Genomic DNA, 12720 nt, shown 5'->3' with positions numbered 1-12720 from the left:
TTCAGAAGGAGAAAATTTGTATTTGATAAAGAGAGGCACCTTTCTGAAATTGCTGACTAGAAACCCAGAATGAAACGTACGTGTTAGAACTTTAAAAGAAGTTTGATCTTACATTTCACAGTGAGTTCCAGGCTCCAAAAATATGCTGCCCAAAGCATTATTAGGACACAACTAACTTATTTTGCCCTTCTTCAGGAGGTGAAAGCCACTGGTGTATAAGACTTGAGAGAGAGCCCATTTTCCAAGGAAGAACAAAGAGAAAGCAGGCACCCCTCCCCCTCAGAGAAGCCACTTTGCTTTGTCTCAGCCGATCCCCACCGAGGACTGCAGCAGGAGAGGCTCAGTGCTGTGTCCCTGATGATTAGTTTAGTCACACTGGGTTCAGCAGTTTTGGACATGTGGGGAGATGTGTGTCTGCCTGCACATTATTAATGTTATCAGCAGCCCTGTTCTTGTGTCCTCTCCCCAAAGGACACTTTTGTAACACAGTAACACTTAGGGAGACATTCCCCTCATTTCCTTCTGTTTCTCAGCTGATAAACAAAAGTCAGGCATGTCTTGGATCCTTTCCCTGATTGACTAAGTTACTATATATCCATTATTCTTCTTTGTCCTCCACGCACTGAGCTCTCAGTGCTCATCTTGTTGGATTCAGACTGTACAGGACTTGAGGGCCCAACTTTTCTGCTCCAGGACCCTCAAGAAGCTTCTGTTCCAGTTGGATTCCTAATTTCTGGTGCTACTGCGCATCTGCTTTGAACCAGATCCTATAATTAACGCCTACAGCTATGCCTTGATGGGAAATAGGAATTTTCATGTCAGAGAACAGGGACCTGATAAACAGCATGACTAGTTCAAATGAAATTGTCCACCTATGGGCCTTCACTCCCTTACTAAAAGAAAAATGGGGATGTATAATTCCTTACATTTCATGCGCTGAATTTTTGCAAGTGGAAGGGACGAAGAGGTTATTAGGGCACCATTTGGGCAATGTGAAGTACAGGGCTCTGCAGGAGAAAGCATCAGCTTAATAAAGGGCAACATAAAGCTGTATGCAGCGTAAGAAGGGGGAAACTGCACTTTCTCATCATCTTGCAGGTTACAATTCCTGGCAATCGCGCTGGCTCGAAAGCTGAAGGGCAATCGTCATCTTCTTTCTGTGGGCTTCAGCCATAGGGGGAGAAAGGTGGTACCACAATTCTCTCCCAGTAGATGACGATGACGTATTCTAAGCAGATGATTGCGGAGGCTCCTGTCAAATGAGTGAGGAGGAAAAGGAAGTGGGGAGAGGAGGAGGGACTCTAGAAGTGGCACTGCAACGATCCTGGAATAAAAATGAGAGGCCACAATAAAAAGTGATAAGCACAACCACCTTGAAATTCAACCCTCTGCCCTTTTTGTCAATTTGCTTCTGATAACCTTTTTACTATTTTGTAAATAACTTGAAGCAAGATGGGATAAGTGAAAGAGAGCCCCAATCAGGTTCTATTTTTCACTCTCCTTTATGATTGCTTTAAATAACAATTATACCATTAAAATCAAATCCACTCTTTAGCTTTAGGAAGTATTAACAACAGTCAAGCATTTGAAACATTCATATCTCAAAACCACCACAACAGGCCCCTAAGATTTCTCTTTTCGACAGAAAGGCTGCTCTGGTTCTGCTCATTACTTTCAGTTTTGTTGAGTAGGGGGCATAGCGTGTAGCATCTTGAGTGCAAACGTGTTTGGAATGTCTGTCGGAACTAAGTGGCTCAGGGAGCGACGCCGCAGCCTCTGGCGAGATCTGAGCTTTCTCCCTTTTCACCAGCAGGCGGCGCTATTTTCAGAGCGCCCGCGGCCGCTGCCCCGCCCGGCAAGGTCACTTCCGCTGCGGCCCCGCGAGGTTATTCTCTGCCACGCCTTGCTTGTCTTTTTTGAGGCAGCGTTTCTTCTCGTACTGCTGACTATTAACGTTTCTGAACCACTGTTCCCTTGTGACGGTTTATGCTACTCGAAAACTTGATTCTTGAGTCCTTTGAAAGAGTGGAAATCCTTAAAAAAAAAAAGTTTGATATTGCGTAATTACTGATTAAACATCTCAAATGCATTTCAACTCAGTCAAGTAGGAAAAAAGAGCTTCTGGCCCGACACAGAAGGCAATATATGTTGAAAACTGGAATGCTAAAAAAAAAATTCTTCCTGTTTATTCCAGACTCTTCTTTAGGTTTAGAGAGCAGGTCGCGAAAATTCAGCTGCGGCGCCATCTGCTGGAAGCGCCACGACGCTGCAAGACTTTGTCCGGGAAGGAGAGGTTGGGTTACAGGTACAGGCCGACCTTTTGCCCAGGGAAAGCTCTGCCACCAAGGTAGTATTCATGTGCAGTCAGCTTACCTAAAAAGAGACTAAACTGACCCCCTACAAGAAAATGGACTCCGTTTTGAGCAGCCCTCCGGACTAAATGAACTGGCATGTGCTATATGTGTTTTCTCTTAGGAAAACCTGAGGCTTCAGGAGAAGATGAGGCTTAAGTCATTTCATTACACCTGCACGGTTCTCAGGTGCAAGACTGAAAACTGAAACTGTTTTCCATCACTGAACACAGGGAAGTATCAGAAACAGAAGTCACAATATATTTGTTCTCCTGAATGGAACTGATACTGCTGAGTGGAAGGAATTTTAAAGGATGAAGAGGATGACAGAAATGAAATTAATATGGGAGTCAGGAGGTGTTAAAATGTGGCCTTGGCCATGCTTTGATATAAGGTCAGTAAGCTCTACTACCATTTTCCAAACTCTTAAGTCAGTTCTGATTTACTTGATGATTTTTCTATTTAGGAGACTTCAGGCCCTTTTTACAAAAGGGTCTAAACCCATTTGCAAACACATTTATATACATACTTCAATACAAACCTCAATTCACCATTGTTGGAAACTTTGTTAAAAACCATAATCAGAAACCGCTTGGGGAACTGGAAGGAAGCAGAAGTTTAGAGCAGAATTACAGTTGCCCCACCCATCTGGAAAAATATGGTATCACTGATAGGAAACATTTGTAATGGAGAAATGTTATAATAGTTCTGACCCTTTAGGGCTTGATAATAACATTCTAACGGAAATGAGTTTTTGTGTTCTGGGATGAGCTTATAATGGTTTTCCAGAAAGAGATGAAGTAGCTTTACCAACAATATAATTAACCTACTGGAACCTAAATGGTTATGTAGTTCTTGGGGTCCATGTCATGTGACTTCCATATGCAGTCAGTGTTTTTTAAGGACATCCTTTGATGCTTCAATAACGAAGCCCTCATGGATGAGACCTGAGTCTACTGCCATTGTGAATAGTTTCATAGAGAAAGTGTTAACCCTCCATATAGGTGCTTGAAGAAGATAAACAACTAAGAAAATAGGATGAGATATAAGATAAAAATCCATTGTAATGATGCATGGAAGGACTGTATCAGAGAACTCGAAGATTGATTGTTTTTCTGTTTTGAATGAACAAAGGGTTAATGGGTACCAAATTGTGACCAGTATAGGAAATATTGGATGGCTGATGTCACATCTGTCATACCTCTCTTCTACTAATGTATTTGTAGAGGAAACTCTTTCACAGAAATAAATAGCTTGATAACAGATCAGTGTGGGTGGTGACACAGTGGAGAATTGAGCATCCCTCGATGAAGGTGCTTTCAGGGCCTCTGGCTTGGGACAGTACAGGGTGGGCTCAGAAGTGAGGAGTGAGAGCCAGATACCTTGAGCCCTCATACTCTCTTCCTTTCATTTGGCCCTGGAAACTGAGTTTTTCTCTTCTGAGGCTTTTCTTATTTCATTAACTTGTTTCTTTAGAGGGTTCCTCCACCCTCAGAACAGAACCACATGTACCACCTACCTGTGACTTTCTTCACAGATGTCTTAAGAGTATTCATTGAGCACTATTTCTGGCGAACCCAACATAAAAAGTCTACCCATTCCCTCCACAGTTGAGCTTGGGGTTCAAATATTTTGTATTTGGCAAAAAGCAAGGGAAAATTTTTCTAGAGATGACCTCTCCCTTGACTTTTAGCCTGTTCTAAATCGGGCTTTTGAGAGAATATGACCATGCTTTCAAAAACATGAAACAGATTGAACTTGGGAAAAATTTCTGTCTGGATCCTAGAGTTAGGTAAGTGTGTCTCTCATGGTCAAATCCTGACTTCACAGAGGACTTACCTCTTTTTTTTTTTCTTTTTCACAAAGGACTTGCCTTAACAATGTCAATTCAGCTCACTTTTGTTCTCTCAGCTACGATCAGTCCTCTCCTTCCCTCCCTGCAAAATGTCAAGTTAATGCCTGCTCATTGGTGGGTCCTGGCTTTCTGGCCACTTCCTCCAAGATTTCCTTGACCTCCCCAGGTGAAGGGAGGGTGCTCCTGCTGGTTCCCACCACCTCATGGTTCCCATTATAGCTCTGTGATACCATATTGTCACTGCTTTTCTGTCTGTCTCGCATACTAGACTCTTAAATCCTGTGAAAACAGGGCCGAGGCTATTGTTGTGTTCATTTTGCATCCTCAATGCCTAATTAGTGCTTCAGACCAAGAAGATGTTAGGTAGGAATTCCACATACAGATATGGGAGGAAAAGGTGTTTCTGATGGAGGAACCGGCATGAGCATACACACAGGTGCAGATCTGAAGGAGTGCCTAGGAGTATGAGTGTGGCTTGGCCGAGGCCTGGGAGGGACTGGCAGGGGATAAGCTGGAAAAGTGTCTGGGCTGGTTGTGAACATTGTGAATGTTAGTGTAAGGCGGTGGCCATCGAAAGTTGAAAGAGTGCTCCCTTGAGAGTATACAGCACATGCGCTAAAACTGGAACGATACAGGGAAAATTAGCATGGCCCCTGTGCAAGGATGATATGCAAATTCATGAAGTGTTCCATGTTTTTAAAAAAAGTTGAAATAGTTGCAGATGATGGCATTTCTGTCTGGTGTATTATGTATCGGATAAGTGCTTTGCATATAGACTCATCAAAAACATGGAGTCCCAGATCTAGCTCATTTCACTTATGGAAAGATCACTTGGCAGAACTGGTCTACAATGGCTAAACTAGGCAGTTAAATAGACTACTTTTCTCTCGGGAAAAGCTTAGCTTCGTTTTTAATTGAAAACACTATGTTACTTCAAGGACTTCCACCACTTCCCTTGTGACTACTGATCCTAGGATATCCACTGCCCAAGGCACAGAAGCTGGCTGGAATTTGTTGAGGGGATGAAATAAGGTGCTGCACTGTCAGTTTCTTACTTGGCTCCCAAGAGATTCTCCCTCAGGTGTGATGCATTCTCAACAGTTCAGGATGACTAAGGAATGCCTTTCTGTTGTGAAGGGTCAGAGCTGTTGGGAAGGGGAGGCTGGAAAAGAGTAATCACCTCAGTGTCAGCCATTCCCATGGAAGATCACATCCAGGAGTGGTTGTTTAGAATCTGGAAACTGAGCCCCTTACTGCTGTCTATGCTCTGTGCTCTCAAGTTACCTGGGTCCCAGTTTGAGGACTATGGTTTTTAAAAACTTGGATTTTATCCTGCAGAACAGTGGTCTCCAGAGTGAAGTATGCAAGAGGTACAGAGAGAAAATATTACAAATTCTGTTTATACTTTTTAAATGTCATCCTCTTAAACTTCCTATATTGGTAGATGTTTATAATTTATACAAAAAAATTAGAATAGTGTATAAATAATTGAAAAATAAATTACATGTGTGTTTATTAGAGAGAGGGTGTGCAAACATGAGTTTCCTGATAGGCACACATACACACCCAAAAAATCTGAGGACCACTTTTAGGGACAGTGGAGAGTTACTGAAGCTTTCTGAGTAAGCGAGTGAAAAAGAGCATAACTGCTGAATGCAGGTGATAGCAAGGACAGTGCCAGGCATCAGGGTGGCTACAGAGGGGTAGCACCTGCCTTCAGAGAGCTGGCAGCCTGGCTGACACATGAAAAAGCAAGTAACAATAGTGAATGATAAATAGTTCTTGGCTGACTAAAGAGAGGACAAAAAGGAAGAAATTTAAAAGAATATGGAAGAGCAATTGTTTCTTATTCTGTTTTTAAACATGCATTTCCCGCAGAAAGAGCTGAATTTTCAGTAAGGCCCTAAATAGTGATGGTGTTGCCACCCTATTTTTATTTCATATTCCAAGCATTCTGTTTGGTCATGTTTCTTTTTCTCCATCTTTAATCACCAAATTGATGTTTTATTTCCGATTTGGGGGACCATGCCCTTCAGTTCTTACAAGAAATACTTGAAAATGTGAGTTTAAAAAAAAAGTCAAAAATAAAATAAAAACATGAGAATTTGTAATTAAGAAGGATTTACCTGTGCTCCTGATCATTGAGAAAATATTAACATAATGGTTAAAACATCCAGGGGAAAAGTAAGTTAGGGGAATAATTTTCAGTAGCTTCCCTTTTTTAAATAATTCTGCTATGATCAGAATTTCCCAGAAAGGGATTTTTTCAAGTTCCCAAAGAACATCATAATAAGGCATAATAATACTTTATAGTTGTGTGTAATCAATCCACCTTCAAAGAATTTTCATGATCTTATCCTTGCATTCCCACCAGTTGTCTCCACTGAGTGTAAAGGTGATAAAAAGAGGTCAAGAGGCATTCCAGACTCAGTCTGAACAGAAGCTCAGGCCTTCTGACAAACACTGTGTTGGAAAAGAACCCTGAAGTGTCCCACCCAGATGCTTACTCAGACCCCACCCTCCTCACAATGACACCATAGGCATTGTTTTGGCCATTTAACAAAAGAAAAAAAACCAAGACTTGGAGAAGATAAGTATCCAAGTACACAATTACTAAGTAGCAGAGCTGGAATTCAACCCAAGTCTGTTTTACTCAAAGCCTGTTTTAGTGCCTGGGAGGCAGCTGATAATATTTTGATGGCACAGTTTCAGTAGTGTGATAGAGGTAGAAGACAGATAACACAGGGCTTAGTCACTTATTTTTCATCAAATTTTTGTTGAGGTGGGTGGGACTTGCAGGTGTGGCAGAGGAGGTGGGTAAATGATCTCCCCCCAAAAGCAACTACAAAACTGGAAAAAATCAATGAGAACAATCATTTTTAGCACCTGGAAACCGGCCAAAGGCATAGAATAATCAGATAAGTGTTTGTGCTTGAACAACTGCTGAAATTCAATAATAATTGTGGGACTCTGTGGCATCCCTTCTTGGGATGCTCCCATTTTCCAGCCCTCCCCCGAGCCCAGTCAGCATGGAGATTTTGCCAGGGTTGGGGGATGCTGTGAGGACCAGCAGGTTGGCTGCCACAGTCAAAGAGGGCTCACTTGATTTGGTGCAGAAGAGGACTTATGATTCTGCTAACCTGAGGTTGTGGTTGGGAGGAGAGTATTCCCAGCTGAGGGTGTGCGCAGTTGCAGCTGAGAACAGAGGGCCTAAGATAACCACATACTCCTGGCTGACCTTGAGAATTCATGCATGGAGGAGCTATGAAAAGGCTCAATGGAAAGTAAAAGTAAAAGCCCAAATAGAATTGGAAACAGCCTGAACTTTAAATATGTTCCCCTGGCCACATGATACAGGAAAAATGAATGTAGGGTGTGAGGAGGGGTCGTGTCCCAGGTCTCGGCTGAGTCCCTAGGACATGCCCTGCCAAGTGTGGGTCCTTAGCTTTGCGCAGTAAAGAATTCAAGAGCGAGCCACAGTTGAGTAAAGGTAGATTTATTTAGAGAGATAAATACTGCATAGAGTGTAGGCTGTTTCAGAAGGCAAGAGAAAGGCTGTGATGTGTGGTGCTCAGGTTAAAGTAAAAATAGATACACACTCCACAGACAGAGTGTGAGCCATCTCCAAAGATGAGGGAGCGAGAAAGGCGGCCATGGGGCTCTGTGTTGCCAGTTTTTATGGGCTCAGTAGCTTCACATGCTGACAAGTGGAAGGACCATTCTAACTACCCTGAAGAAGGGGCTGGGATTCCCAGAAATTTGGCCATTGCCCACTCTTTGACCTTTTATGATTAGCCTTGGAGCTGTCATGACACCCGTGTGAGTGCCATTTACCTTGTTAGTTAATATTACAATGAGCATATAATAAGCCCAAGGTCTACTAGAAGTCAAATCTCCTGCCATCTTGAGCCTCAAGGGCTACTGGGGGTTGAATCTTACACCATTTTTGTGTTAACTGCTGTCATTCCTTGAATGGCTGTGCCTTGCCCCCTTCCCTCCTGTCTCACACACACAAATCAATTATCAGAGGACAGAAGTCAATTTCTATCCCAACATTGGGTGACCATTAGGCTACTCAGATACAAGAGTGACTCCTAGGAAGCCAGACTTAAAAATAAAAACAAACAACAACAACAAAATAAACTGAGCAGGGACACCAGCAGCCACACACTTGACACAGATTTCATAGATTTAACCAAAGCAAGTTTCTAAACACACAAACACAAAAGACAGCCTTGAGGGAGAAAATCAGAATCCCGAGTTGCTACAATATAGTATTTAAAAATCCAGTTTTCAATAAAATATGCAAAGAGACAGGAAAGTATGACTCATTTTTAGGAAAAGCAGAAGTCAGTAAGATGTATCTCAGTGTCCCCAGAAATTGGATTTAGCAGGCAAAGACATCAAAGGAGTTATTATAAATATGAAGGAACTAAAAGAAATAATGTTTAAAGAATCGAAATAAAGGAGGACAGTAATAAATCAACAAATAAAGATACTCAATAAGGCAACAAATTTTTTTTAGAATTTAAAATGTAATTTCTAGAAGTAGAAATAAGCAATAATTGAAATGAAAAATTCACTAGAGGGGCTGAAAAGCAGATTCAAGATAGTAGAAAAAAAGAATCAGTGAACTTAAAGAGATACAAACAGAAATTATCTACTGAAGAATGAAAAGAATGGAAATTGAAGAAAAGTGAACAGAGCCTCAGAAACTTGTGGAACAGCATACCAATGTACGTGTAATGGGTGAGGGAAGAAAAATGTCAGAAAAAAATATCTGAAAAAATGATGTCCAAAAACATAGCAAATTTGATTAAAATCATTAATTTACATATTCAAGTAGCTCACCCAGCCTAACTAGGATAATTACAAAGAGATCCACACCTAAACACAAGATATAAACTGTTGAAAACCAACAACAAAAAGAAAGTCCTTAAAGCATCAAGAGAAAAACTACCATCATGTATAATGGCGCATCAATGTGATTAACGACTAATTTCTCATCTGAAACAATGGAGGTTTCTCACGTGAAACAATGGAGGCTGGAAGGCAGTGGAATGGAATATTCAAAGTGTGATATGAAAAAAAAAGAATCAACCAACAATTTTATATTCCAGAAAAGTATCCTTCAAAAATGAAAGATAAATTAAGACATTCCCAGATAAACAAATTTGAGGGAGTTTGTTGCTAGTAGACCTGCCCTATAAGAAATGCCAAAGGGAGTCCTTTGGGCTGAAAGGAAAGGACATCAGATGGTAAGTCCACAGGAGGAAATGAAGAGCACTGGAAATGGATTGATATAAAAGACTACATAAATACATATTTTCTTGTTTCTTTAAGAATCTTCTTTAAAAAATATGAAATTGTATAAGGCAAGTGGTGAGACTTAAAGTCTGAGTCCAGTGGGTTCATGGACTAGGGGGAGATAAACTAGAGGTAATGGTTGTAGATAATTAATTCTTTGCTATAAAGATAAAGTGAGAAATGGAATAGTAGCCACAGGTAGAAGTGAAATCAAGAGAGGTTGTTTTGGAGATGGAAGAGCATGTCTTACTGCTAAAAGAAAACATAGAACAAAGAGGGGAAATTGATGCAGGAGACAAAAAAGAGAATTACTAGTGTAATATCCTTGAGTAGGCAAAGTGGATGGGATATGATATACAGGTGGAATGGCTGGCCTTGAATAAGAGCATAGAGAGTTATCGTTAGTAGCCAGAAGACAGGCAAGAATGCATGGGCACAGTCGTAAACAGGTAGATTGTTAAGAAAAGTCATCCCGCATTTGGAAATAGGCTAACAGAAGTACTGGGTATATTTTTAGTGAAGAGCTGTGCTCTGTCAGCAGGCCCTCTGGGGGTTACCTCATGTTTTAAGGGGAGGTAGCTCTGTAACTTTCTATGTATTATTGATTAGGATATTTAACCACCCTGTTTCTTATAGAAAACTTACAGCAATGCAAATAGTTCTTGCCTGAGAGAAATACAGATGATTTCTGTCCTATCGAAAAGATAACCTCATTGGTTATGATTTTTTTTTTGCCTTGTAGGGCATTAACTAGTTTTGTTTCTACCTAGCAATCTTATCATAATACTTTTTTTTATTGAGTTATAGTCATTCAGTGTTGTGTCAAATTGTGTGTAGGGCACAATTTTTCAGTTATACATGAACATACATATATATATTCATTGTCACTTTTTTTTTTTTTTGCTGTGAGCTACCACAAGATCTTGTATATATTTCCCTGTGCTATACAGTATAATCTTGTTTATCTATTCTACATATGCCTGTCAGTATCTACAAATTTTGAAATCCCAGTCTGTCCCTTCCCACCCCCCACCCTCTTGGCAACCACAAGTTTGTATTCTATGTCTATGAGTCTGTTTCTGTTTTGTATTTATGTTTTCTTTCCTTTCTTTTAGATTCCACATATGAGCAATCTCATATGCTGTTTTTCTTTCTCTTTCTGGCTTACTTCACTTAGAATGACATTTTCCAGGAACATCCATGTTGCTGCAAATGGCATTATGTTGTCGGTTTTTGTGGCTGAGTAGTATTCCATTGTATAAATATACCACATCTTCTTTATCCAGTCATCTGTTGATGGACATTTAGGCTGTTTCCATGTCTTGGCTATTGCAAATAGTGCTGCTATGAACATTGGGGTGCAGGTGTCTTTTTGAAGTAGGGTTCCTTCTTTATTATAATACTTTTAAAGCACCTTTTCTGATTAAATATATCAATTCCTGTTCCTCAAATGTTCTTTGCATCAGCTTTATCATTTTATTGGTTCCTCAGTTAGTTAATAAATCTTGAACAAATTTTTATTCTATATTTATATGAGTCATGATTTTAACTTTTTGAAAATTATATTTTAATAAGGTCAGCATAGTATTGGGGGCTTATGGACAGTCTCTTCTAATTGCTTCTATTTTCTCAGTGAATAAGGATAAAAACTAATGAACTGAGAGAATGCAGAGAAAATTTAGGGGGTTTAAGAGTTGTGAAGAAAATATTAAAAACGTTTAGGAGACTGGGAAAGTGAAGAGATTAAGGGGAATACAGTATTAATGCTGAGCAACAGAAGGCCCACTGGAGGTTAGTGGTCATGAATTTTAAATGGGTCTGTCAGCGTGCCACAGCCGTGCCTGCAGGCATGGGGTAGGGAGGGTTAGATTTAATCACGTTTGAGGTCTTGCTAAGCGAGCACAACAAAGAAAATAGAACTAGGGAGTTGCAGGTGTAAGCAAGAGCATAATTATGGTGATGGACTATGCAAGGAGAGAGGTAAGGACATAAGGGGGTAAAGGACAGTAAAAAGGTGGTAGAATCAACGGCTTGTCAGTCTCGTTAAGCAGAAGGGTTGTTGGGATTGGTTTTCTCTTGCTGGAAGGGTAGAGGTAATGGTTGGATAGCGGGATGCTTAAACTTGAATAATTGAAATGATGAGGCACCACCATGGGGTGGGAATACTTATTAGAGCTAAGAAGTAAGTGGTTGTAAGCTGACTATACTTCAATATGTATGTGTGCGTGTGTATATGTATATATATGTGTGTATATATATATATATATAATAAATTTTAAAACAAAATTTCTGACAGGGTCTAGCAGAGGAAAAAAAGAAGTAAATGGGAAGATGGGAAGAAAAGCCACAAGTGTGAACAAAAGAGAAGAAATATAGGATAGTAACTGAAGCAAGAAATGACACTATGGTGGTTTAGTCATAATTTGTGTAGACAAAAAGAATTAAGGGTCAAGAGAGAAGGTTAATTAATAAAGCAAATTCTCAGAGACTGTGAGCAGGAATAAAGAGAGTCAAGGATCAAGAAAAGGGGTTAATTAATGAAGCAAGTTCTCAGAGTCTGTGAGCAGAAATAAAAACTAGGGCAAAAGTGGATAGGATTAGTATGAATAAAATTGGAGGGGACCCTAATGAGATAAAAGAGGATAATTGAGAAACAAGAAACAGCGGGGGAGGATATAGCTCAGTGGTAGAGTGCATGCCTAGCATGTATGAGGTCCTGGGTTCAATCCCCAGTACCTCCACTTAAAAAAAAAAAAGATTAAATAAATAAATCTAATTACCCCCACACACACACCAAAAAAAAAAAGTACATCAGAAACAAGACAGAGACACTGTTGAGGATAGGATGAAAGCTGTTGGAGCTCAGGTTAAATCCCTTAATCCTATCACTAAATTAGGAATCTAGGTTATCTGCTAGGAGTGAACAGGTAAATGTAGATCAGGAGCTTGAAGGATATAGAAGCAACTGGAAGTAGCTGTTATTCCTTGGGAAATGAGCAAAAGATGAATAAAAGAGTCACACAGTGTGGGATGGAGAAAATGTGAGAAGTTCAAGTCTTTGAGGCAGAGAAGAGATTCGCTTAACTTCCTGTGTCTCTCTGTAAATGTGGAAACCAAGATGAGCTACCTATATATGTTAATTTATATAATTTACAGAGGTTACAGGATTGATCACGTAGAAATTTTGCTCATGTTTGCCATGCTAAG

General features: G+C 40.2%; 1 pseudogene; it reads left to right on the top strand.

The window, feature by feature from the left end:
• Nucleotides 1–4791: 4791 nt before the first annotated feature.
• Nucleotides 4792–4904, top strand: LOC123619532 (U6 spliceosomal RNA; annotated as a pseudogene).
• The last annotated feature ends 7816 nt before the right edge of the window (nt 4905–12720 follow it).

This window comes from Camelus bactrianus, chromosome 12 (genome assembly GCF_048773025.1).
Source record: "Camelus bactrianus isolate YW-2024 breed Bactrian camel chromosome 12, ASM4877302v1, whole genome shotgun sequence".
Taxonomy (NCBI): domain Eukaryota; kingdom Metazoa; phylum Chordata; class Mammalia; order Artiodactyla; family Camelidae; genus Camelus; species Camelus bactrianus.
This window is presented reverse-complemented; position numbering and strand designations above follow the sequence as displayed.